The 27,814-nt window shown below is 42.2% G+C and overlaps 1 protein-coding gene and 1 long non-coding RNA gene across 19 annotated transcripts in view; one reads left to right on the top strand and one right to left on the bottom strand.

Moving 5' to 3' along the window:
* The window catches only part of GRIP1 (glutamate receptor interacting protein 1), a 356,892-nt gene that overhangs the window by 204,147 nt on the left and 124,931 nt on the right, over nucleotides 1-27,814 (bottom strand). The gene's annotated exons all lie outside the window — the stretch shown is intronic.
* Nucleotides 317-27,108, top strand: LOC307226030. Of its 3 annotated transcripts, none has more exons than XR_013843270.1 (4): nucleotides 317-675; nucleotides 5,120-5,235; nucleotides 24,270-24,412; nucleotides 27,056-27,108. It is a non-coding gene; the product is annotated as an uncharacterized lncRNA (long non-coding RNA). The 3 variants fall into 3 exon arrangements; XR_013843272.1 differs by lacking the exon at nucleotides 317-675 and adding an exon at nucleotides 3,163-3,329; XR_013843271.1 differs by lacking the exons at nucleotides 317-675; nucleotides 24,270-24,412 and adding an exon at nucleotides 3,163-3,329.

Raw genomic sequence — 27,814 nt, 5'->3', positions numbered from 1 at the left:
GGGAGCCAAATACAGCTCTCCGTGTGGCCCATGAAGTCCCCATAAAGTTGCTGAGAAGGAAATGTGGCTCTCAGACTGAAGAAGGTTCACCACCTCTGGTGTATAGGCTGGGCCAGCATTCTTGCTGTGGTGTCTGTCTGGCCATGCTCTTTCTTGCCCTCTCCTTATCTCTCCCCTCTGCTTTTAGCTCTGGCCCATCTAGTCTCTGCTTTGGTGCAACATCTCCAGTTCTGAGAGCAACAGCTGGCCTTCTCAGCTCCCATCTCTTTTTCTTTTGGATCTCTATTCTCCTTTGTTCTTTCATGCTCCCCTTTCATGTTCTGTCATTGCTTCCAGGGACTTCTAGATAACATCAGCTGAATCCACTGAGCCCTGCTAAATGTTCCTGCATGACGCATAATCCAGTTTTGGTACATACCAAAGGACTGGGAATAACATCATTGCATGACGTTATGGTTATGTCATTGGCCAGAACAACCTTTGTGAGTGCAATAATAGCCGCTTACCCTTCTCTGGGTGGCTAGCTGTTGCAGCCCCTCACGAGCTGCCCTCCATTCCCAGGGCTGTGGGGCAGAGCCTAGTTGGCGAATCTAAGTGTGGAAGTTCACGTTCTGATCCACTGACTGCGGATGGAAGCCGACTGCACCTTGCGTTTGCAGAGAAGTCCATCAAACAGTGAGTTCAATAATGGACACTCAATCAGATCTGTGTAGTTTAATTGATATACATGTTTTTAGTAACTGAATTTGACAGGACAGGAAAATATATACAGTGGAGATATACACACACACAACAGATGTGATTCCCACTTTTGTACATTAGGCTGCATTCCAGCCATGCACTTCTATGCACACACACATTTCCATCAGGCATACAATAAATATCATTACAGTTCGGGGAAGCACTGTGTGCCAAGCATTCAAGGAAGCCATGGAACAGAGGCAGTGAGTGGGGTGGGGAGAGGGGGCATAGCCTAGGGAGAGTTCCAGGGACCAGATAGGAAGGCCTGGAAGGCTCCACACAGCCCCCAGGCCTGAAGTTTCCCACCCCTGATATAAAGCTATCACTGTGCATTATATATAAAAAATACTTACTCAGAGGTGTGCTAATATATGCACAGGAGATGCCCTGTTTTGCTCTGGTTTGGAGTAATAATTTCAACACTATTCAAGAAATCTGATGAAGTATAATTTGACCATATCACAGCACACATTAGGAAGAAGGGAGAAGAAAAGTACCGGTAAGTTCTTCACAACATGACTGCTAGATGTTATTTTGGGAGGAATTTGGCACTACATGATAAGCCTCGCTGAAAAGATGAATACAATTCCAGGAAGCATGACAGCATAAGAAAGCCAATGAGGACAACCCCACTATTAGTGCTTCAGGAATAAAACACAGATTAATGTCACTAAAGCACATGTCACAAGAGATAATGATGATGTGTACAAATGAAGCTCCTCAACATGAGCCAAAAACGTAAGCACCACAGAAAACAGGATAATAATTATACACAATTCACAAATGACACAGCCATCTGCTAAGTGTGCATTGCACTCTCACAGTATCAAAGGGTTTGTTCTACTTCTTCCCCATAAAACTTGCTTAAAAGTTTCCGCTTTCTATTCAAGCGGCATAAATCATAAAGCAGCGTAGCAAGCACTTTGCATCGCATAGACAAGAAATGTGCTGGTCGGCTCCAAAGGCACTGTCTCTGAATAGTGTTTCGTCAAACTAGTCATTATGCTAAGATGAAGAGGCAGATGATCACTGGAGATGGAAAAAACCAGAAAACACATTTTTTGTGCTCTTAAATAAAAATTCTAAAGGGAAGTATAATTCCAGAAACAGAAGCAGCCTTCCCCACATACCTTGCAAGAAGCACTTATTAAGAACGCATCCATCTTCATTAAAAAACAATAATAATGACAAACTCCATTCAATGGCCAATAACTAAAAGCATTCAAATCTGAGGAGTTACTTCTGACATTACATTATGACGTGCCTTAGAATCATGCTTTTAAACATCTACTTAAATCCTCTAGGAGAGGATGTCTGGAATTTTGGGGGTACACTTGTATTGATTAGTGTTGACACACTCTACATGGGGCTGCCTTATAAGTTCATTTGGAAACTTCAGTTACAGGAATAGTACATAGTACAGATTCACTTTTGTAACCACTGCATTAGCTGCCTAGTTACTTCCAAGCTCAATTCAAAGTGCTGATTTTGACCTGTAATACCTTTATATAATCCCTCCCAAGAACTGAGATCTTCCACAGAAGCCCTTCTTACTACTGCTTCCGGAAGGTATTCATTAGGTGACACGGTACAAGTAGACCCCTGCCTCTAGAACTCCTTCCCCCGGGGAGATTCAGCTGCCTCTTTCTTTTCTGGCAGTTAGATAGGCAGCTAAAGCTTTATTTTTTAATAAGATAGCCTGGTGCTGCAAGTTTTTTTGTTTGCTATTGCTTGTTTATATGGTTATTTGTTTGCTACTGCTCATTTAATTTTACTATTCTTAGTGAACGCTGTTCTGATCTTCATAGAGAAGTAGACCAAGATATAATTTTAAATAAAACAAAAAAACATTCTGTTGCAGGAGCCTACTTGTTGTATACACTGAATTTGCAAAGGCTGTGCATATACTCATAAGGCTCCAGCCCATGCTGCTTCACATTCCCTTTCCACAGCAGCACAGCACATTATTATACTATGAGCTGGAAAAACATGTGCTTCATATATCTCCTTTTTGTGCTTCCAGTGTATTCTTGTGTGAAGTAAGGACATGTGCATCTCCAAGAATAAGCTTCAAAAGTGCACACCCTTCAGTGCTTCCTGCCATGCACAAAGCATTGTAAATTGGGTGTTGGATAAGCAAGTCTTATACTTCTGGTGCTTTATTCATAACATTTGCAGGTACCTTAGGTTACATACGCTTAAGGTTACATACGCTACAGGTTACAGACTCTGCTAACCCAGAAATAGTGCTTCAGGTTAAGAACTTTGCTTCAGGTTGAGAACAGAAATCGTGCTCCGGCGGCGCGGCAGCAGCAGGAGGCCCCATTAGCTAAAGTGGTGCTTCAGGTTAAGAACAGTTTCAGGTTAAGTACAGACCTCACGAACGAATTAAGTACTTAACCCGAGGTACCACTGTAATGGTGACCTTTGTGTAACTCGGCAGAGGTCATTTCCACTACAACAGCTGTCTTCATAAGACACAATTCACCACAGATTGTTGTAAATGGGATGTTAATGGCCAGAACAACCCATTGAAAGAATATGTCACCTGGGAAGGCAGAGAATACAAGAGATCTGTAGCTGGCAAGGCACAAAGAAAAGTTTAATTTCTGATCTTTGGCACAGCAATTATTCTTTTCTTCGAAATAGATTTTGACACTATGTGTGTTCCTTCCATCTTTATTCTATATAACTGGTGCTTGATGCAGATTTTTTTTAAAAAAAATCCACTCTGGATCTTTGTCATGTGATGATTTTAATGTGTATCTGAAGTACCGTATTTTTCGCTTTATAGGATGCACTTTTCCCCCTTCAAAAATGAAGGGGAAATGTGTGTGTGTCCTATGGAGCGAAGACGCCATAGCCCCGCGACCCTCTCCCGGCTGGAGAGGTGACGCGCGGCTATGGAAGGAGCCTCTATAGCCGCGCGCCACCTCTCCAGCTGGGAGAGCGCACGTGGGGCTAAAGAAGCCATAGCCCCGCGACCCTCTCCAGCTGGAGAGGTGACGCGCAACTATGGCAGCAGCCTCTCCGCTGCGCCTTTCCGCTGCTCCCTGACCTGCTCTTTGGGGCTGGTGGTGGGCTTCCCCCGCCAGCCCCAAAGAGCAGGTCGAAAGGAACCTGAAGCCTGGAGAGTGAGAGGGGTCGGTGCACACCGACCCCTCTCGCTCTCCAGGCTTCCAAGGTAGCCGCCTGAACGGCACCTTGTTTTAGAGCGGGAAAACAAGAGGGGGAAAATTCTCCCCCTCTCTGCGCAGCGCCTCCTGCCGCTTCGCTGAAGGGGCGCTGGGCAGAGAGGGGGAGAATTTTTCCCCCCTGTTCTCCCCCCTCTAAAACAAGGTGCGTCCTATTGTCCGGTGTGTCCTATGGTGCGAAAAATACGGTAATTATATTGTGGAATGCTTGGGTCTTCCTTTTGAAACCGAAAATAAAGTAGAACCTTTTGAGTCTCTTTGTCATGCAAATATATATAGGCTCTCCCCCCCATAACAATAACAAAAACCACAATCACAGAAAGAATATGGTCTTTTGTTGACCCCTGGTCATGATCTCAAACAATTACATTATATTGGGCTGAACTACTTTTGCTGAACTCAGACTACATTGGATTTGACTTTTATAGCTTTAATGATCAGATTTCAATAACATACAATTGCATTAAACCAACAGGATTATAGTTACCCAAGTTATTTTCAATTGCTTCCTTATGCCTAGGTGCGACGTAGATAATTTTCCAGTCTAGCACCATCTCTGAGTTAATTATATATGTATTGATCAAGAAGTTCATTTACTTTTCTTAGATAAGAAACTACATAATCCCAGTCCTTTGAGTTCAGCACATTAAGAACTTTGCTCTCAGCACTGAATACAGTTATGTGCATTTGTGTGTATTACTTTACTATGTTTTCAGAAGATCCTTTTTCAGGTTAAAATGAAAATCAAATGTTGGTATTTTGCCAAAGTTGTTTTCAAGCACCACCCCATTAGCTGGGAGGCCCCCCCACATTTATCCTATTGATGGCTTCACTTAGTTTGCTCTGGATTGCCTCTTTTCCCTACAGAACTACAAATAAACCTTTTTATGGTGGTAGCTTTCAAATGTGGAAGTGTTTGGCACTTCATTCCCATTAGTCCAACACTTTGAAATTAAACTATTAAATTTCAATAGCAATGGTGTACATTTACTGAACAATTTCTCTCTAGATCCTTGAAAATCTTGGCTCCAAATTACAACTCAAACTACATTCTCAGTTCTTAACTAGTAACCAAACCAAACCAGTCAATCTAGCTACTCTAAGTACTCTTTCAAACTCTTCAAATACTACTTTCCTCTCCAAGCAATTACTGCCAGCCAATTAACAAATCCCTTTGCTTTCAGAAGTACTTCACTAAGACAGGAATCTACTTCAAAATTTCATAAATAGAAAGGTTGAGTTAACCATCAAGGATATTCAAACAACTGCAAAATTACAGCTGCACTATTAGAACATTATGGTGAAAGGTTCATTTCTTCTGTCAGTGCCTATAGTAACCCTGAGCTAATTGACTGTGGGATGCAGATGATGATTTACAGCAATTAGTGTTGGGCTTTCAGCGTTTCTGGGCTGTTGCTGTTTTCAAACTGCTGTTTGTAATATGTTATTTGAATGCATTCTTCTGTATGTTCTTCCCTGCATGTTGCAATCCTCAGATGATGTTTTGTTCTAGATCCCTCAACTCCATGAATCACATCTGTTGGTGAACAGGGCTAGGGCATTTTATTTTGTGGCTTCCATGTGTGGAATGCCTTGCCAAGTGAGGTGTTCTGATAGCTGTTTTGGATTTTGGCTTTCATGATCTGAAGGGAGATCATGATATTGTGGGTGGTGGGGCAAACCCCATAACTCTTGGATTTAGGAAAAGTGAGAATTAATCAAAGTTTTATTAAATTGTGCCAAAAGCTGAAAACTCCCTGGATTTAGTTATGCTAACAACCCAGGCCAACTTGCCATAACCACTAAGACGAGCCGTTAGCAGGGGACATGGGCCAGTGATAGGCTATCAAGGAAACGATGGGGGGGGGGGCAAGGCTGCCAGGCAAGGAGGGGAAGAAAGGCTCCTCCTCCAGCTGTGTGTGCAGGGAAAGAAAGTGCTTAAGCCAGGCGTGTCCAAAGTCCATTTCGGGGGCCTAATCTGGGCTGCCAGTTGGTTCAGTCTGGCCCCTGTGCCAGTTTATTTCCCAAGGTAAAAAAACCCTCAACAACTTCAATCCTAAAAAAAACTCAGCAACTTTGGTTGGCCCTTTGGTCGGCCCCCACGGCCCTTCACTTCATCAAATCTGGCCCTCTTTGAAAAAAGTTTGGACACCACTAGTTTAAGCTTTCAGCTTTGGTGACATAGGCCAGGGATGTCCAACAGGTCAATCATGATCTACTGGTTGATGCCTGGGAGGTTTTGGTAGATCGCGGTCAATCGCCGGCTCCTCCACCCGGCCCCTCCCCTTGCCCCACCCTCTAGATCGCTATAGCAGAATACGGAGCTCTCGTTGTGAGGCTGACTGTTTCATTAGTGATCGCTTGGCAAGCGACTTTTTTTATTTATTCCTTCGCCCTGATTCCCTGAAAAAGTACCTGAACCCCTCTATGAATGGGACGTTCCCCAAATGGGTAGATCACTACCAGTTTGTAATTGTGTGCATAGATTGCAGTCTCTTCTAAGTTGGCTGTCCCTGATATAGGCTGAAGGAAAATTGTGGCATCTTGCAAGAGGTTTGAAAAACTGGGGAGAAGTGGACCTGGCAGAAGTTCTGGTGGGCTAGCTGGGATAAACTGGAAAAGAGACACAGAGTTTGCTGTTTGGCAACCTTTGAATCCAATGCTGTGCTTCTGTAGGAAACAAGTCCCTCTTGAGATGTGAGTGCTGGAAATTCCTCCACTATAGACTCAAGGTTGCATATATGTGTAAATAAAACCATATATTATGAAGACACCATAGTCTCCACTGTGCCTCACTTCCAGAGAAAACACAAATCCTGGTTAAGCACCAAGAATCCTGAAATCTTTCGCCACTCAGAGATTGGGGTGGCCTGTAACAATATATTTTATTACTGTTGTTGTGTTTGGGGTTGAAAGTCACATTGATTTTTTCTGAAAATTGGATGGAAATATAAATTTTAAAAGGAAATAAATTGATGATGAGCATAACGTTCTGCTCCTTCAAGAAAGATGACTATTTAAAGTATTTTAGTTCATGTGTTAATAGAATCACTCAATATCATGGTGTGATTTTAAAATAAGTCAATCTAAACATGCCGAGAAAGAGAATGCTATTAAGAATTTTGAATTCTCTGACCCAATATAATTGGTGTGTGCACATGTGCACTGGCCTATACATACTTGTCCTTAAAAAAGAGGTTCTGATCTGTGTAGTTGTTCCTTCCATAGGCAAAGATGTTGGGCAAGATGTTTGTTACTTTGGGGAAATTACTGGAAAATAGGTCAGGTATGACAATTGTAGGCAGTCATTGTTGCTGAAGGCAGGAAAGGGGCTGTGGAAGCAGAGATTCAACTCTTCCAGGCATGGACAAATTGAGGCTTTGGCAGCTGCTATGTATTCAGAGCCCAAAATCCTTTCCAAAGGCTACAGAAAATAAGTCTTGTTACTGTAGTAGGATCCATCTGGGTTGATTTCTCTAAGCCATTTCCAATATTTAAATTAAGGGAAGCATTTCATGTGTACCTAATCGCTTCTCCCACAGCCGTCCCCCCCGGTTCCTTTCTTTAACTGCACATACAAATATTGTGCATATATATCGTCTGTTTTAGAAATGACCACAAACAGTCCGTCATGATGCAACTACAATGTGGTTGGTTTAAGAAATGCTTAGTTTTTCACTGACTGCCATTAGAACGTTACACAACCTGCTATGAATAAAATGTTTAGCAAGCACTTGAGGTGAATGCTATTCCCAATGCATTGTGGTCTCAAAATATATTAGCATTATTTGGCTTTGCCCCTTTGTAATCACATGTTTTAAACTGTTCTGAAAAGCACTGTTGTTCTGCATTTTAGCTTAATTCCTGAATACATCTTCCTTAACATTTTCCCTTGCTGCTATCCAGCTTTCAACACTTCTAAAAGTGGCAGGGCAGGGCGATACACAGGTCTGAGAAGAATGGGATCTGCTGCCACTACAGATTACAATCTCGAAGTTATACAGGGAGAATTTTCATTGAAGCCTGCTGGTGAAAACTGCTCCCTTTTGTAGTTACAGTAACTCTTCCCTGCACTTTCTCTCCTGCTAAATCTAAAGTATTGTCATGAAGTGGTCAGGCTCCTGTTATCCTTTTCCTAAAATTGAGGAAACCCTCTTCCCAAAGCATCTACAAGGGCAAAGAATCTCACATTTCTGGGCTGCAGAAGAGAGACCCCCTCTTCTCTTTGTTTGTTTGTTGTTGTTGTTGTTTAGTCGTTTAGTCGTGTCCGACTCTTCGTGACCCCATGGACCAGAGCATGCCAGGCACTTCTGTCTTCCACTGCCTCCCACAGTGTGGTCAAATACATGCTGGTAGCTTCACGAACACTGTCCATCCATCTCATCCTCTGTCGTCTCCTTCTCCTTGTGCCCTCCATCTTTCCCAACATCAGGGTCTTTTCAAGGGAGTCTTCTCTTCTCATGAGGTGGCCAAAGTATTGGAGCCTCAGCTTCAGGATCTGTCCTTCCAGTGAGCACTCAGGGCTGATTTCCTTCAGAATGGATAGGTTTGATCTTCTTGCAGTCCATGGGACTCTCAAGAGTCTCCTCCAGCACCATAATTCAAAAGCATCAATTCTTCAGCGATCAGCCTTCTTTATGGTCCAGCTCTCACTTCCATACATCACTATTGTGAAAACCATAGCTTTAACTATACGGACCTTTGTCGGCAAGGTGATGTCTCTGCTTTTTAGGATGCTGTCTAGGTTTGTCATTGCTTTTCTCCCAAGAACCAAGCGTCTTTTAATTTCGTGGCTGCTGTCACCATCTGCAGTGATCATGGAGCCCAAGAAAGTAAAATCTCTCACTGCCTCCATTTCTTCCCCTTCTATTTGCCAGGAGGTGATGGGACCAGTTGCCATGATCTTCGTTTTTTTGATGTTGAGCTTCAAACCATATTTTGCACTCTCCTCTTCCACCCTCATTAAAAGGTTCTTTAATTACTCCTCACTTTCTGTTACAGCAGGGCTTTGTGCCTCCTGAACCCCTTCCTACCCACCTGCCAAATTTGGCCCTCAATGGAGCCCAAAAGCTGCTGCCTGAAGGACAGAGGAAGAAGCAAAGCAGAGGTCCAGCCATCAGATCAATATTCTGATTATATTCTTAACTAATTTGTAGTGGATATAGCAGCAGCTGCTTATCACCCTGCTCTGACTTCTCACAATAATTTTCAGTGACAGAGTGTACAAAAATCAAGTGCTATGGACATAGTACTACACAGTCTTCAGAAACGTAAGTTCAAAACGCTTGAAATAAGAAACAGATTATGACATTAATGACAATTTGTGTGGCTGTCATTACAACATTGAACATAAATTAAGAAAAAAATGTTGGGGAAACATCATGTTCAGTATAAATGATTTGATTAATCATTAAGCTGCTAAAACACCCTTGTTACATTTCAAAGGAACTAGCATTCCTATCAGCAAATTAATTCCCATGCCCAGTTTTTGCCACTGGATACTTAGGAAAATGACATATTTTTCTTAGCTGCCTTATTTATGTGGTCTCTTGTCCTCTTTCTGTTTTGGTGTGAAAGCATTAAGAGCTATCTAGAAAATACAACATTTTTAGTACAGCCAGCTGGCTGCATATTAGACTTTCAAAATGTTGTCTTCATTTCCGCACCAATTTCTTCCATACCATCAAACTCTGAGTCAAATTTAATTTCATGCAATGTGCCCTGCCAATTTCTCAATACAAAAGCACATATAGGAAGAAATCCATTAAAAAGCAATTTGGAATATTCAGAGAGGAAATCTAAGATATTCAAAAAAAAGTAGGAAAAAAAACCCAATCTATTTAAGCTTAACAATTTAGTGCATGTAATATAATTTGTGTGAATTAATCTAGCATCTAAGCACAGTGGATATAATGAAGTAGTCCAGGTATAATATTTGCAACAGATAAAAATGAAAGTTTTGTACCTTGTAGAACTAGTGGTTTAATGTACACCTTCAGATTACTTAATAAAGGTTATTGAGTTTTCCACGTCATCAAAGGAGGATAGTGAGGAACACGAAAGGCTTCACACAGTGCTGATATATCTAATTGACCTGTGTGTGTTTTATACTGAACGTCCAACAAATCAGGAAATAGCCAGAAAAATAACATCAGCCTTCATCAACAGCCCTCCAGCTGTTCTGGACTACAGCTCCCATCAGATACAGCCAGCACAACCAGGTTGACTGAAGCTGATGGCAACTTTAGTCCACAACATCTAGAGCGTACCAGGTTAGTAAAGGTTGAATTAGATAAACAATCCAAGGCTAAGTTTGGGCAATATTAGGTGCCAGAGCTCAAGTCTGTCTTGAAATTGAAAGTGCTACCTTAATCCAACCTCTTCAGAGACAGGTTGAAGCTGCTTGATTAGGGGGGTTATTTTGCACACATTCAAAGGCACTAGTTTGCATGGTATTACGGGCCATGTTCTAAAACTATATCTTGGCACACCTTTGCCAGTTTATACAAACTGCCCTAAAGGACCAGGTGCACAGCTTGGGAGCCATTTTGGACTCACAGCTGTCCATGGAGGCACAGTGTCCAGGGCAGCTGTCTACCAGCTCCATCTGGCACACCAGCTGAGACCCTACTTGCCTAGTTTTGCCAAAATGGAACATGCCCTGGTTATTTCCCGCTTGGACTACTACATGTGCGCTCTACATGGAGCTACCTTTGAAGGTGACTTGGAAACTACAACAAATCCAGAATGTGGCAGCTAGACTGGTTTCTGGGAATGGCTGCCGGAACCATATAACACTGATTCTAAAAGATCTACGTTGGTTTCCAGTATTTGAAGTGTTGGTGCTGAACTTTACAGTCCTAAACAGCCTCGGCCCTGTATACCTGAAGAAGCATGCCGACTCCCATCATTCAGCCCAGACACTGAGATCTAGCTCTAGAAGTAAAGTTACAAGGAACCAGGCTGAGGGCCTTCTCAGTAGCGGTGCCCACCTTGTAGAATGTCCCTCATCAGATATCAAACAGATAAATAACTATATGACTCTTAGAAGACATCTGAAGGCAGCCCTGTATGGGAAGTTTTTAATGTTTTATGTTTTATGGTGTTTTTATATTTTGCTGGAAGCCTCCCAGAGTGGCTGGTATAACCCAGTCAGATGGGTGGAGTACAAATAATAAAATTGTTGTTGCTGCTGAGGATAGGAATGAATGAATCTATTCCTCATCTTTATCAAGTCCATATTCGGTTTCCACATTCATCTTTCATTTCAAAACAATCCTCTCAAAATAGTAGTTAAATGCATATTTTATCTCAAAATACATTTCTATATTCTAATTTTGATGAATTTAAACTACCAAGAAGGGTATCATGGCATCTGGTAAAGTCAGACTGAGAGGTGAGAATTTTCATATAGGAAATTAAAATTTTCATATAGGAATTTTTTTTTTAAAGACAACTGAAGCTATGTCCAATAATCAAGGCATTTCCACACAGCAGAAAGCAGAACTACAAACAGACGAAAATTCTGCCCCCTTCATACCACAGGGATGTCTCTTCTGTCACTCACTTCTCACTCCCTAGGCTAGGGCATGACCCACGCAGGATCAATCTGAATGGATCTCATTAGTCATTTAACCTGAAAATACTGTTTAAAAAAGTTAGAACTGGTTATGAGGCACTTTATCACACAAATGGTTTCCTAGATTTTCAACAGAATTTCAAATATGTCCTGGGAAGCTGAGAACAGAAGGTACTGCTGCGGCATCAAAGATCCTTTAAAACCCATGCATTCTATTGCTAAAGCAGCAGAGAAACCCAGCAGACCTTATTCCATCAGAAGCTGAGGAGGACAAAAAGAAAGCATACTCCCCAAAGCCTCATCTGGGATATGTGCAGCTGCCCTTAATGTTTCTCTGAAATTCCTTTGTTTCAGAGGGAGATCAGGAGATCATGCCCTTTGTACCTCAGTCAGAAATATCAGCTACGGCTGGAACAGAAGGAGCAAATTAAGTTTTGACTCAGCATTCCTGCTAAAAATCAAGCTCAAAGATGTTAGAAGGCGGACATTGGCCTGCAGACCCAGACGGGGCCAAGCTCCTCACTCTAATCAGTACAGGGAATAAGACATGCTCTGTGGCATGGCTGCCTAGCTTAAAACCTGGTACCTTCCAGAGGTTTTTAGATTACAACTCCCATCATGCTGGATGGAGAAGGCGGACAGATCTTGTGAAACGTGTTCTTCTACACTTGACATCAAAATAATTCTGCTTGTTCCTGCACCATTTAGGGGATGGAACATGTGATGCCAACAAAAAAAAAAAAGGCATTTGAGACCTCCTTTGTGCATATACTTCTACGGTTGAAGAACAGCAAAGTTGAAATAAGGCTCAGGGGCCTGAAGCTTTAAGAATGCAAGCAGTCACACAAAACATTCATTTGGGGCATTAGTAGAAGAAGAGGAGGAGGAGTTGGGATTAGATATCCCGCTTTATCACTACCTGAAGGAGTCTCAAAGTGGCTAACATTCTCCTTTCCCTTCCTCCCCTACAACAAACACTCTGTGAGGTGAGTGAGGCTGAGAGACTTCAGAGAAGTGTGACTGGCCCAAGGCCACCCAGCAGCTGCATGTGGAGGAGCGGAGACGCGAACCTGGTTCACCAGATTACGAGTCTACCGCTCTTAACCACTACACCACACTGGCTCCCAAGTAGTAGCTGTCTGGATTAAACAGGGCCTATAAACTTAAAACTCATTTCTTTAGTAAGAAGCCAGGCTGCATGTATATTTCTATGGCTGTGTTCAGACAGAAGGTTTACTGTCTTAGTTTTACCTCTCATAATGCCAATGCTTCTGTTTCAATTTCTAATATTTGTTTTACACTGCAGCATCTGATGTGCTATGGAACAGTGGCTTTTTGATCAATATACTGCCATGTTGAGCTAAATTTTTAATGAATAGGAAATAACTGTATGCCAGGACACTGCCCCAAATTCTGGCACCCCCACTCATTTTTTCAGTTAATGGGGTTTAAAGTTTTCTGAACAGCTACTAGGTAGGGGTTGTGACTGGAGAGGCAACCAGCTGACTCACACGTATTTTGCCACCAAGTTCCCGTGTGTGTGAACCAGCCAGCCAGCCAGCTGAAATACATCTCAATTTTCTGTTGAAAGATGTTGGAAGGTATACCTATATGGGATGCTGCTTGAGTTCCTCTTAACTTTATGTTGCTATAGGTTTCAGTGAGTGTTTTGATACTTCTTCACTTTTGTTATAACAACTCATAGAGGCATCTTCCAGCAGGGAGAGCTGACCCCAGAGATAGCTCCCAGATAAACCTCATATATAAATACACAGTCAACTGTCTTTCAAGCTTCAGTTCTGCTGAATGAATGTCCAAATCCCCGCCCCACTTGCAAAAGAAACAGAAGCAAAACATTGATTTCGGACTTAAGGAATTACTGTGTCAAGTCATGGATCTTCTGCAGCTACGAGAGCTATAAATTCTAGCACAATTTTTACTGCAATAATAATAATAATAATAATAATAATAATAATAAGGCTTTTATATTTCTTTCACAGCAACTCGGCTTGTTCTTGTGTATGTTAATAAAACTGGTTTCTTGATTAAGTGCTCCAATCACAGGGAATTCTTGCAGCCCACAGTGGTCTTGTTCAATTTATTAAGAGTGTGTAATTTGGTGAGAACAGAAAACTAGAAGAGATGTAATGTGAGCCACATGCTCTACCCCAAATATTTTTTCTACCTAAAACAAAGCCCACTGGTGCTGGCTTCACCCCCCCCCCCATTTTCAATGGCAGGACTAAAAGGTCCAGTCGTGGCCGACTCTGGGGTTGCAGCGCTCATCTCGCTTTATTAGCCAGCATGACTAAGCCACTTCTGACGAACCAGAGCAGCGCACGGAAACGTCGTTTACCTTCCCGCCGGAGCAGTACCTATTTATCTACTTGCACTTGGGACGTGCTTTCAAACTGCTAGGTTGGCAGGAGCAGGAACCGAGCAACGGGAGCTCACCCCGTTGCGGGGACTCGAACCGCCGACCTTCTGATCGGCAAGTCCTAGGCTCAGTGGTTTAACCCACAGCGCCACCCGCGTTCCTAACGGCAGGACTAGCCCAGGCTAATTCAGGCACCAGTAGCTTCCTGAGCTCACTGCAGCCCAGCCCTCTCTGTTTTCTGCTGCTTCTCAGTCAAAATTTACATTGTAAGCTGCTTGGGAACTGGGAACTGTCTTTTTCTTTCTACTTATGAAATGCTGCCTAGCCCCATATAAGCCCGTAGTACTGACAGTGTATTCCATTATATATTAATAAATACAAAAGGTGCGCATTGAAGTGGTGAACACTTTCTTTTCAAAATAAGGATCAAGAACATTCTATATCCACATCAAACTAGAAGTATGCTAGTCTGATGGTATGGTAAAAACGTAAGGCTTTTGATGCTTCATAAGTGGTTTTTATTGCTGCCTTGAAATGAAGAGCAGGTGGCTGAACTTCATTTTCCAACCCTCGTGGCTGCTTTGTTGATTATCAGTGTGTTTCAAGGCTTTGTTCTTTTCGATTGTTAGAATCTCAGAAAAAATATATTGCAAGTTTTCTTCTAGTTTTCACAGAGAACTGCTGACTGCCCACCTGTGTAATATCATCCCAGGAAATATGGATGTTTGTGAAGAAGTTGACCCTGTTTCACACAGGATTGAAGTAATTGTTATCATGCTGTTCTGGTGGCAACACTGGCTTGAATACGGTTTGCTAAGCAGAGATTTATATTCCTCAAGCGCTCACAATGGGAAGATTAAATAAATCCATGTAAATAAAATCTATTTCAGAAATTATCACTTACAGCACTAGAAATGACTGGATGTCAACTTTACTCTTTGAAATTCTGAAAATGCTATGATAGCACTTTATTATAAAAAGAGATCACTTACCCTCATATGCTAACTCACCACCATGTTTTGGTCAAAGAAAATGATGTTTCATTTGACATTCATATTAGGTTATTGCACTCTAAAATGTTAATTAATTTCTAGATGATGGCCTCATGCATAAAAATGTATTGGCAAGAGTAAATTACTTTTTGAAAGAAAAGAAATCAACAATAAACTGCATTAGACTGGGTAATCAATGTTTATTGAATTTTGTGCTGGAGGCCAGTTTCTCTGTCAACAAAGGTCCTTCAAACACAGATTTTCACTTCAGCTTTAATGAACAAGGTTGGAATCATGAATTGAAATAAAATGCAGAAATAATAAACTATTACTTTCCTTTTCAAGTCTCACTTGAAAGCCAACTGAAAATACAGCAAAACAGTGTATACGAAAGCACAGATTTATTTAAAACATTTCTGTGTATACTGCTTTATAAACAAATGCTTTATTTTCCTGGAAAAGAAAGCATGAAATAATAATAAAATCTAACTGACCTAGATAACAGGGTTTTTTAAATAAAAAACCCATTTAGAATTATGTTGTAATTATCATTCAGTTATTCAACAAAACTCAACATTAGTTAGTTCAGACCAGAATTCTCAGAATGCTCTTAGATCCAGCTCATGTTATTTTTTCTGTAATCTGATTACCAACTCAGTAATCTGAGTCTGAGTTACTTTAAAGTTAATTTATATTTTCTGCATTTATATGGTTGGGGGCGGGGAGGACATATTCTCAAATTCAGTGGTGCCTCGCAAGACGAAAAGAATCCGTTCCGCGATTCTCTTCGTCTGGCGGTTTTTTCATCTTGCGAAGCAAGCCCATTGACGGCTTAGCGGATTAGCGCTATTAGCGGCTTAGCGGCTTTGAGCGGCTTAGCAGCTTAGCGGATCAGCTGATAAGCGGCTTAGCGGCTTAGAAAAAGGGGGGGAAGGAAAAAAGACCCGCAGGAACTCGCAAGACATTTTCGTCTTGCGAAGCAAGCCCATAAGGAAATTCGTTTTGCGAAGCGCCTCCAAAACGGAAAACCCTTTCGTCTAGCGGGTTTTCCGTCTTGCGAGGCGTTCGTCTTGCGGGGCACCACTGTTTACAGTAACACAAGGTGGTCTGAGGACTCTGCTAGATTTGAGGCACTTCCAAAAATGTAAGGAGCCCTTCTGTTTACAGAACTGATATTCTGGATCCAACCCACTAAACCTGAACTGCAGTGCTATTATTCGAGAAAAATTGGTGCTGGAACTCACCATGAACTCACTCATTGTCTTAGAATGACAATGGTGCCCACCTGAGAGGTGCCGGAACTGAGTTTCTGTGAGTTTCCCAGAAAAAAGCCTTGACTATACATCTGCAACAGTATCATACTACTTTAAACAGTAATTGCTTGCCATATAGAATCCAGGGGACTGTAGTTTGTTAAGAGTTGTTAAAAAGGTAAAGGGACCCCTGACAATAAGGTCCAGTCATGACCGACTCTGGGGTTGCGGCGCTCATCTCGCTTTACTGGCCGAGGGAGCCAGCGTACAACTTCCGGGTCATGTGGCCAGCATGACTAAATCGCTTCTGGCGAACCAGAGCACCGCACGGAAACACCATTTACCTTCCCGCCAGAGCGGTACCTATTGATCTACTTGCACTTTGATGTACTTTCGAACTGCTAGGTTGGCAGGAGCAGGGACGGAGCAATGGGAGCTCACCCCGTCACAGGGATTCAAACCGCCGACCTTCTGATCGGCAAGTCCTAGGCTCTGTGGTTTGTTAGAGTTGTTAGGAGACCCCTATTGCCCTCACAGATCCAATTCTCAGAGTGGTTTAATAGTCAATACCTTTCCCCAGGGAAATCTGGGAATTGTAGCTCTGTTGCATGAATATGCTTTTAATGTATAATGCAAATGGGGCCTGAGTTCTCAGTGAAGCCTTGCCCATCTGTCAAATGTGGCCTGCAGAGAGGGTTGGTCACTATTTGATCTGGCCCTATGGCCAAAACTTTGTCCCTACCTCTTTCTTGGTATTGAAGCAAAAATAATTGTTCATTTGATCAGATGCACATTTATTAAACTCCAACCTTATTTTACCTGCCATGTATTCACATAATACAGTGTGCCCCACAAGACGAACGCCTCGCAAGACGGAAAACCCGCTAGACGAAAGGGTTTTCCGTTTTGGAGGCGCTTCGCAAAATGAATTTCCCTATGGACTTGCTTCGCAAGACGAAAATGTCTTGCGAGTTCCTGCGGGTTTTTTTCCCTTCCCCCTCTTTTTCTAAGCCGCTAAGCCACTTATCAGCTGATCCGCTAAGCCGATAAGCCGCTAAAAGCCGCTAAGCCGCTAATAGCGCTAATCCGCTAAGCCGTCAATGGGCTTGCTTCGCAAGACGAAAAAACCGCTAGACGAAGAGAATCGCGGAACGGATTCTTTTCGTCTTGCGAGGCACCACTGTATAGTAATAACATGTGACCTGATCTTGGACAAATCAACTATTGTTTTGCCTCAGTGTCCACTTACCGTGAAATGTGTTCAATGTCCACTAAAGGATATAAATGCAATACATTTCATATTGTTCTATTATGCTACTTGTGAACTACCCTGAGAGGGCGTTTTGCCTGTAAAGGCAATACAATAATACCTAAATATATAAGTGTGTATTTTAAATATACATTACAATACCTAGGTGGTGTGTAGTTTGTCCCACCACTTTTGTATTGTGGAGATATCTGCTTCCATGCATTTTTAATAGAATAGATGTTGGTGTCTCCTAACTCCCATTTTCAATTTTACAATTCCTTCCTACATATTTTCTGCCAGGTTTGTGATTAAGCAGGAGGCTTAAACATCCTCAAACCTTATTCCATTCCTTTGGGACCTGAGAAAATGCACTTTTGGAAATCTTGTGGTAGGTAAATTCCAGCAGGATAGTTTTATATTAAAGAAAAAACTATATTGTGGTATAAACTTTACAGATGAGAAACAACTTCCAACAGGTGCAATACTAGCTACTAATGAAACAGAATAAAATATTCCCTGCAGTCTGAGAAGAACATTTCAATATAGCGTAAGGCAAGATTTATCATTAGTGTTACCCTCTGAAATAACCTAGATTCTTTCATTAGGCAAGATGTATGTATTTTAACAATAAGGTTTCCACTGCATCTGGAGAGACAATTAAGAAACTAGTCACAGGTTATAGAGCCTGTGAATAAAGTGCTGAATTTGCAAATCTTAGTTTGAATTTCACATTCTGCTCAGTTTCTCTATAAATCTAACTACTTCCCCAACCTTAAGTCAAGGCATTCCCAGCTGCCCCAGGTTAGGGTTGCCATATTTCAAAAATTGTTTGTGCCTTTCCATGTCAGTGGGCTATCATCTACTTTACTGAGTTCAACATAACTAAGGTATGATAAAATAAAATAAAACTTCAGTGATGCCAACAACTCACACATCTTTAAGACATGCTATATGGTACATGATATAAACGATAAAAGCAAAGCATCACCCAGTGCAGGTATTTATTTGCTGGAATGCAATCTTGAACAGTAGAAAAATTAATAATGATGGCATGTAAAAAGTATACTGCAAACAGACCCCCTACCAGGGCTTTCTTAAGCATATCCGGCGCCGTGGTGCAAAGATCCCTCTGGTGCCCCCCCCCCATTTCCCAGAGTTGTCGACCTTTTCCCAAGCCTCTGCAGGGATTGTTCTCCTCCCACGGAGGCTTGGGAAGGAAGCTGCACACCCGCAAACCATACAGTTGGCGGGGCACAGCTGGCGGGCATGCAGGGAAAGGGGAGGCCGCCAGCAAAGGTTGCACAGCTCCCCCACTTGCTGGGGCGCCCCTGAGAGGCTGGCGCCCTGGTGCAACGCACCACTAAGCCCTATGGGAAAGACAGCTCTGATCACACATCTGTTTTCCCAGAAAAAGGAAAACCCTTTGCCCTTATAGCTGCAAAGTGTGTGGGCAATGCCTCTCCAGTGTAATCTCACAAGTTAAGAGAGACTTTGCTCTTAAACTTTATGCCACTACTTGTGGTACCAGGAAGAGAGACAATTATGCAAAAGAATACACATTGCAAACAAGACTATGTAGAGTAAAAAAGAATGCAAATACAAATTCAGTTTCTTGCTGCAGTGTTTATCTTACCTTGGCACAGCATTCTAACACCATTTTTAGGGTAAGAGTAAATGCAGGCTTTGGGATCAGTGAACAGCAGCCAGTCAAACCGCCATACCTGTCTTTTGTTCACAGGAAGAGTGCAAAAGGGCTGGAGCTTGAAGGAAAAGCAAGAATTGCAATGGACAGAGATGAGGGAGGTGCCACGTGATGGTGAAAATTTGCGTACAGGAATAGAAACCATAGTTCTACAGAGCAGCAGTTTGGAAAAGGGAGTAAGAGGTTAAGTACAGATGTTATGATTTGGCTTCCTGCCTCGATAAATGATCTAGGCACATAAGAACAGGTACAAACTGAAGGAAGTAGCTGACTTGAAAAAGAGCAGGCACAGGACTTCCCTGCCACATGTATAACTTGTGTGTGTGTGTGTGTGTGTGTGTGTGTATGCATAAGCCATGTGAGAAGCAGATAAATGAATGATTAAGGAGGAAAATTATGGAGACGGGAAGCACAATGCAACCTTACAGCAAAGGGCGCTGAACAAAAAGAAAATGCACCAGGGTGCTGATAAATGCTTAAAACTGCTGCGGGACCTTTGGCCCTCCAAATGCTGCAGAACTAGAACCCTCTTCAAACCAGGTCATTTGTCATGCTTGCAAGAGCTGCACTTCAGCAACATTTGGAGGACTAAAGGTTCCCCATACCTGGTTTAGAACATTACTTGCTTGGGAGAAAAGTGAATTGGGAGGGTTAAGCAAGATTTCACGATGGGGGGTCTCTGATAAAATGGTCATGAAAGCAGAGCAAAAGGAAGGTGACAGCTGGCCAAGGATCCAGAGTCCCTGAGAAAAATCTCTTTGGTGTGCCTAATTTTTTATGTTGCAAGCCTCCAGGCAGGACATTGCGAGCTTCCTTTAAAATAATAATAATAATAATAATAATAATAATAATAATAATGGCCTTGAGAATTAAGCATCACTGAACTCGGTGGAACCTGCTTCCAAGTCAACGTGCATGGGAGGAACCGGTAGCATTAGGGTTCCAGCTTGATCCTTCTGGGCAGGTTGACTCTGAAGCCAGACCCCACTGAGTTTAACGGGACTTCAGCTCCTCAGGCATCCGATGGCTAATGAAACAAGCCAAGCCCCACCCCACATAATCCATCACAGGACATGGCACACACACACACACACACACACACACACACACCCACACCATTTGAATGACAATGCCCACCAAGTGGGGGTGGGGGCTGCTTCCTCAGGTGACAGCTGCTTCCTCGTGGCCCACCCAGAAGGAGCAGCACAAGCAGCAGCAGCAGCACCAATGCACCCGCCCACACCCGCCGCAGAGGGGGGCGGGGCAAGGAGGGTAGGAAGGAAAGAGACATGTGCCAATCAGGGCAGGAGGAGTGGGCTGGCCGCCCAATCGGCTCCTGGAGTGGGTGGCAACCGTCGCTATGTCGAGGGGAAGGAGGTGGCCTGGGCGTGAACGGCGGGTTGGTGGGGCTCACGCTGCTGTTCCTGAGGGAACAGGAAAGGCTGTGGGGGGGGGTATGAGGGCGCCCACATGAGAATAACTGTTATACACACACACACAAAAACACACACCAAGTTTAGAACATTATAGTTGTCGGGGTGCAGCTTCCATCCTAGGCCTCTGCCAGTGTGGTGTAGTGGTTAAGAGCGGTAGTCTCGTAATCTGGGGAACTGGGTTCGCGTCTCCGCTCCTCCACATGCAGCTGCTGGGTGACCTTGGGCCAGTCACACTTCTCTGAAGTCTCTCAGCCCCACTCACCTCACAGAGTGTTTGTTGTGGGGGAGGAAGGGAAAGGAGAATGTTAGCCGCTTTGAGACTCCTTAAAGGGAGTGAAAGGCGGGATATCAAATCCAAACTCTTCTTCTTCTTCTTCTTCTGCGAGGATTGCTCTGTTCCCATCGAGGCTTGGGAGGCAAGCTGCACACCCGCCAGCCATATGGTTGGCGGGGCGAAGCTGGCAGGCGAGCAGGGAAAAGGGAGGCCACCGGCAAAGCCACGCAGCTCCCCCACTTGCTGGTGCGCCCGTGAGAGGCCGGCGCCCTGGCGCAATGCACCACTAAGCCCAATGGGAAAGACGGCTCTGCCCCCTACAATGTCACAAGCTGCATATCACACCAATAAGCAAAAAGTCTTATCTGGTTGCTTTCTCAGCCCTCCATTTTTTTTTTATACCATGCTCAGAGTGCAGAGTTATTACACACCTCAGCTATAGCCCAAATATGACTTTAATGCAATTCATTTTAATGAGCCACACACATATTCATGGAATCAAAAAGATTATACTACGGAAAGAACAACTGGGTCAGCTAAACCCACAGGGCCCTGTGCAAATTTTAAAAAATTGTAAAGTCACAGACAATTACTGTGTAGCACATCACATTGATATTGTGACATAGAGCGAGCTGAATTTAGCTGAGTCCTACATTCAAATGCCTATGTGTTCTGCTTGTTATTCTTCAGCTTAACATTTTCTTGCCCTTTTCTGCAGCACCTTTTTTCAATAAAGAGTTTCAGTTTTTTGAATGTTTCATACTTTTGGGGAGGGGTGACCTGATGCAAATCAACAAGTTGACAACATCCCTCAGAAATCCCGTATTTTGTTGTCGTCATGCATGAGCAGGAATACAAAAGCATCATGCCTTTTAACACAGACACTATGACCAATTTTAAAGACTTTGGAGAATGAATAGGATAGGGATCTTTCATTTCTACCTCTTATTTTGTATGGTATTTAAAACAAATAGTGTTATTTGTTTTTCATTTTGTTTAAAGTACTTTAAGCCGCTTTTGGTAGCCATGCCCTCACAAAATGACATACAAATGGACAGATGAGGTGCAACAGAAAAGCAGTCACACCAGAACAGTTCTACAGATTAATTTGAGAATCTGCTGTGGAGATAAAAGCTACTTCAAGCATTAGTTAAAGGGAAGTGTGAAGAGGAAGACCCTCACCTAAATGCCAGAACTGAAAGAGCAAGGCAAAAGTCTGCTAGTAGCATGACAAAAACTTGCATGGCACTATTTGAGAGAATTCCAACAGTAAACCTCCAACTGATTTCATGAAGCAGAACTGGCACCTTTGGTAGTTACGTAAAACAACAATAATATAATAATACATTTAGCTATTATTCTAGAAAGTCAGTCATTGTGAACAGAAATGTGTGTGTTTGTTCAATGAGCAGTTTCTCATTTAAACATAATGGCCCATGGGTCCTTTGGATTGCAACAATGACCTTACACTATTTTGTTCAGTCTCTGGAAATAATTTTTGTGACACATAATCCATCCTATCGAATTCACAGCCCTATTAAAATTCTGAGTAATTCAGACGTCAAAGAATTAGTCCTTTATAATAAAAAGTGGCATGTTTTTGACTCTTCTATGCCATATTTTAAAAACATCTCTTAAGGTTGAAAATCTTTCTTGTATATTTTCTAATATTGTTATAACATTACCATTTGTCTCTGTTCTTTTTAATTCCATAACCAAAACTATCTTTGCTTTGCTCTCAGGAAAAGAATGTTTGAAATTCTTGTTCTTGTAACATGTAAAAGAGTTTAAACAATGAGGAAATTTACTAATGTAATGTGAAATGTATCACAGCTATTCTGATTCTGGTACAGTTCATTTGGAATTTAAGGAATGTATGTCATACATCTTCAATTATCTCTGCTTATCTCCATGTATTTTACTCTTTAATGTTATTTTATTGTATTTTTATTTGTGTTTAATGAATTCATTATTAACCAAAACTAAAGAGAATTAAAAAAAATTGAAATATATCAAAAACACTACCTGGAACTACAAGAATATCCGATGATCGTAGCTTTTGTGGAAGCTGCCTTAATAATTAATGAACAGGTTTAACTGTTGTTAAATACAGAGCATGAGTTTCCAGGTTTCAGCAAGCAATCCTTTCTTCAACGTTAAATCTAACAGTGGCACCTTAACAACAAACGTGAAATTCCACTATTACCCAGTAGAAAATTCTTGTTCTTTATTTTAGAATCCCACTGGATCTGTTCAGAACTCCTATACCAGTTGCGCTAAACTCATTCCTTTTATTTCTCAAAAAGAATTCTGATACATGTGAGCCAACTGTGCAATTAGCCACATGTTTCTTTACCTAGGGCAAGCAGAAATTGCCCAGAGTGAGTAGCAAATGTCAACAGCTCTTACAGTAGTATTTTCTTTTGGTTCTTAAAGACAGTTGGAGCAGTATCATAGGTGTCTCTACCCAACCAGGAGAGGTTGTGCACAAAGCCCTATTTGGGTGTTTCTGCCAACACATGAGTGGGAAACAGAATGATGCTGAGTGCCTGTCCAAAGAATACAAATGTCTGAAGAGGAGAGTCTTCACACATGCAGGCTCCCACACAATTTGGAAGGGTAAGCAATCAGAGTTCCACACTGGGTGGGAACCCCTACACATTAAGAATTCCTCCTCCCTTCAAATACAGTGGTACCTCTGGTTACGTACTCAATTTGTTCCAGAGGTCCGTTCTTAACCTGAAACTGTTCTTAACCTGAAGCACCACTTTAGCTAAGGGGGCCTCCTGCTGCTGCCACATTGCCGGAGCACGATTTCTGTTCTCATCCCGAAGCAAAGTTCTTAACCTGAGGTACTATTTCTGGGTTAGCGGAATCTGTAACCTGAAACATATGTAACCCGAGGTACCACTGTATTTCCATTCTACATATGGGACATGGGGAGAAGGGCTACTCAGTATAATCCAAATCCTTCTTGCATGTTGATGTCTACCAGGAGGAGGATGTCCCTAGATAGAACTGTTGCTACTATTGTGTTGTGAAATACAAGAATATTGCACAGGAAAAAACAATGTAGTGGTGATTGGGAGACTTGTATTATAAAATTCAAAGAGGTGAGACTTGCAAAGGATAACTTTGAAAGTTTTCCATGCCATATTATTTCATGAAGGGTGACAAGAAGGCTTGCAGTGAAATGTGAACCAAGCCAAATTTCTCCCCCACCCTTAGTTGTAAACCACTTCTGCTGTTTCATCAAAAGAACCCTGGGCATTTTAGGCTGATTAAGAGAGCTTATATATTTATGTTAAGTGATCGCTGGCACCTATACAGGACCACAGTCATCAAGATTTAAGTGTGATGTGGAATTGCCCTGAGTATTCCACACACTGCGTTCAAACTTCTCTTCCTCTCTGCCATGCCCTCTGTCTTTCTCTCTCCCCCAATTCTCCCAGGGTGTCAGCAGGAGCACTAGACGCCTTGGGGAAATTCCCAAGACATATCAGAATTTCACCCAGAAACCATAAGACTTCAGGAACACAACATTCAAATTAATCCCCTACAGTGAAAAGGACACATGGCATTGAAAGCCGAAAGTCAGGCCAAAAACCTAATCGGGTAGTGATATGGAAGTTATCTACTTCAAATATGAACTAGTAAGGAAAATAAAGGAAATTGATATAATTATTTTAAAAATGGGGGAGCTGGACCATAAAGAAGACTGATCACCGAAGAACTGATGCTTTTGAATTATGGTGCTGGAGGAGACTCTTGAGAGTCCCATGGACTGCAAGAAGATCAAACCTCTCCATTCTGAAGGAAATCAGCCCGGAGTGCTCACTGGAAGGACAGATCCTGAAGCTGAGGCTCCAATACTTTGGCCACATCATGAGAAGAGAAGACTCCCTGGAAAAGACCCTGATGTTGGGAACGATGGAGGGCACAAGGAGAAGGGGATGACAGAGGACGAGATGGTTATGTTCTTGAAGCTACCAGCATGAGTTTGACCAAACTGTGGGAGGCAGTGGAAGACAGGAGTGCCTGGCGTGCTCTGGTCCAAAGAAGAGTCGGACATGACTAAACGATGACAACAACAACATTTAAAAATGGAATACTCCATCCCTCATCATATAAGGAACCTTGGCAGCTGTGACCATTTCTGATTAAGGCAGCGAGTTTTTGCCTCTCCTTCTTTGCCTGAATATTACTTGTATTAATACAATAATAATATTAATACATATTACTGGTTGCAGATGTAGGTTAGTATTTACATTATGGTTTATAAATGTATGTTGGCTAGCCATATTACACCACAACTGTGCCCCATTTCCACATGTAAAGCACAGCACCTCCCAACACATCCCCATAATCAAGTACCCTGTCGTAACAATGGCAAAGCTTAGTACCAAGCAATCTCTGCTGATTAATCATCCTGCTTTACCCAAATCTGTACCTATTTTCTATTTGTCCAAAATTGCATAGGTTTGGTTGTAGAAAACTGGCAGAAACTTGATTTTTAAAAGTTTGTATAATTTAATAAAGTCACACACACACACACACAGAGAGAGAGAGAGAGAGAGAGAGAGAGAGAGAGAGAGACTAGTTCATTTCAACTGCTGTCTGGAAGTACATAATCTGCATTTTGAGCCAGACTTTAATTGAGGTTAAATAAAAATTTAAAAAGCCTTGCATTACAGCTTCAGCTGGTTTTAGTTACTTAGAAACTCATAATTCCATTAGTTCTCTGGTCATGCCCCAGACTGAAATACTTTCTAATGGAAAGAAGACAGATTAAATCTTTTTTGTTGGGAGAAGGTATGGATTGAGATGAATGACACAGTTTTGGGCTGTTTATATAACAAGGCATATTCAAGTGTTTATATTCAGGTCAACTCTGTTCATGACACAATAGACTTCTAACACAATGGAAATTCTAACAGAAGTACGCACATTCTTATTAGGACATTTTATATTACGGCATTAAGAATATGCATTAAAACTCTGTGTGTGTGTGTGAGAGAGAGAGAGAGAGAGAGAGAGAGAGAGAGAGAGAGGGAGCCCACTGTTTTAAATCTGCTGATTCTTCAAATTCATTTTGCGTTTTCTTCATTGCACCCATAGATTTTTGCATGTAGTGGTAGAGCTGCTATTTTTAACCTTCTGCTTTCATCACAATAGGAATTTTATGGAACTTGCTTAGGAAATTGTGTCATTACACATGTGGAGAGTGCAATCCTTGGATTCAAACAGAAATCAAGCATCGCTTTCAAACATTTCAAACATGGCCCCTATCTCCAGCTTGCTGTTTTCCTTCTAGGTCCCATTGTTACCCCCCCCCTAAGAAAAACTCTGGCTTTATCTGTTGAAAGCCTCAGGAACTTTAGTAAAGGTGATGTGGGTGGGATGTTCTAATAATGTCCCATCACTAGAGAATCATTATGGAGGCTCTGCTAGGTATTACACCTTTGCAAACAACGCAAGAAGAGTTATGCTGGCTAAAAAGAAAAGCCAGTCTAGTCAAGCAGCTTGGTCCCACAATAGCCACCCAGATGCCTATGAGAAAACCGTAAGCAGGACCTGTAAGGATTTGAGGGAGGCAAGCTTGAATTACCTACAACAGCTCAGCAGGTCACCAAAGATGTTGTAATTCAACATCCGAATGGCCACAGAACCACCATATGGTGCAGATAAGGCTCAGGCATAGTAACTCAGAACCACCATACGTACAAGCTTCTTAATTTAACTAGAATGTGTGTATTCCAAAATCCATGACTAATATCTTATCACCACAACAGATACAGTGGTGCCTCGCAAGATGAAATTAATCCGTTCCGTGAGGCTCTTCGTATAGCAGTTTTTTCGTCTTGCGAAGCAAGCCCATTGACAGCTTAGCGGATTAGCGCTATTAGCAGTTTAGCGGCTTTTAGCGGATCAGCTGATAAGCGGCTTATCAGCGGATCAGCGGTTTAGCGGCTTAGGAAAAGGGGGGGAAAGGGGGGAAACCCGCAGGAACTCGCAAGACATTTCGTCTTGCGAAGCAAGCCCATAGGGAAATTCGTTTTGCGAAGCGCCTCCAAAACGGAAAACCCTTTCGTCTAGCGTGTTTTCCGTCTTGCGAGGTGTTCGTCTTGCGGGGCACCACTGTATAGCAGTAACATAGGAAAGGCAGCCTTTAAAGATGAGCTACAGAGCTAGGACTCAGCGGCTGACGGTGGGGAGTAAGTTGCCAATGAGCTAAACATACTCTTTTATGTACTCCAGACAATCATTTTGATCTAGAACTAACCAAGACCCCACCAGTGTTTGATGAATGGGGCAGGCAAACCCAAACCACAACAGTGTTTGGTGAATGGAACAATAACAACAAGCAAGCAACCCTCCAAATGTAGCAAAAACGGGTAGGGCAGACATGACCAAGCATCATTTTCAAATGCATTTTAAGTTTACCAGGGTGATCTTGGTGAGGACAAGATGGTCATTGGGAAATAGAGTGGAATAACCCTTTTAATAAAGTGAAACGACCCAATTATAATCTCTCTTTTGTCACAACTAGTGTGTGCCCAACGTGTCATTACAATGAAACAAAACTGCACATGATTCTACAGTTACTTTGAACACAATAGTAAATGTCAGATGCAAATGTGCACAGTTGACATGGTTTGTTTGCCTAAAATCAGCATGCAATTTGGCAAACATGTAGGCTTTTGGGGATCTGTGGAAAGAGAACAGAAAGCTTTCTAGGCAAGACAAAAATTATGTTGTCTGTTTCACAAAAATTATCTTGTCTCATTTTTTAAGACACAGTCTTTAGAAACTATGGGGGGTACATAATAAAAGAGAAGGCGCAGTCAGGTTACTGGACTCCTTTCCCCTACCTCCAGAACAGAGACAAGAGAGATATTGTGTTATATTTACTGCCTTGATTGGCTGAAGCATGATCATGTAAAGTCAACATTTTGGAAGCATATATATTTTGAGTTTGTTCAGGCTTCATTATTTCATGCTTTACAAGAAATGGTA

Source organism: Podarcis cretensis (assembly GCF_951804945.1).
Source record: "Podarcis cretensis genome assembly, chromosome: 10".
NCBI classification, from domain to species: Eukaryota; Metazoa; Chordata; class Lepidosauria; order Squamata; family Lacertidae; genus Podarcis; species Podarcis cretensis.
The sequence above is the reverse complement of the archived record's forward strand: the minus strand, read 5'-3'. Positions and strand labels throughout refer to the sequence as shown.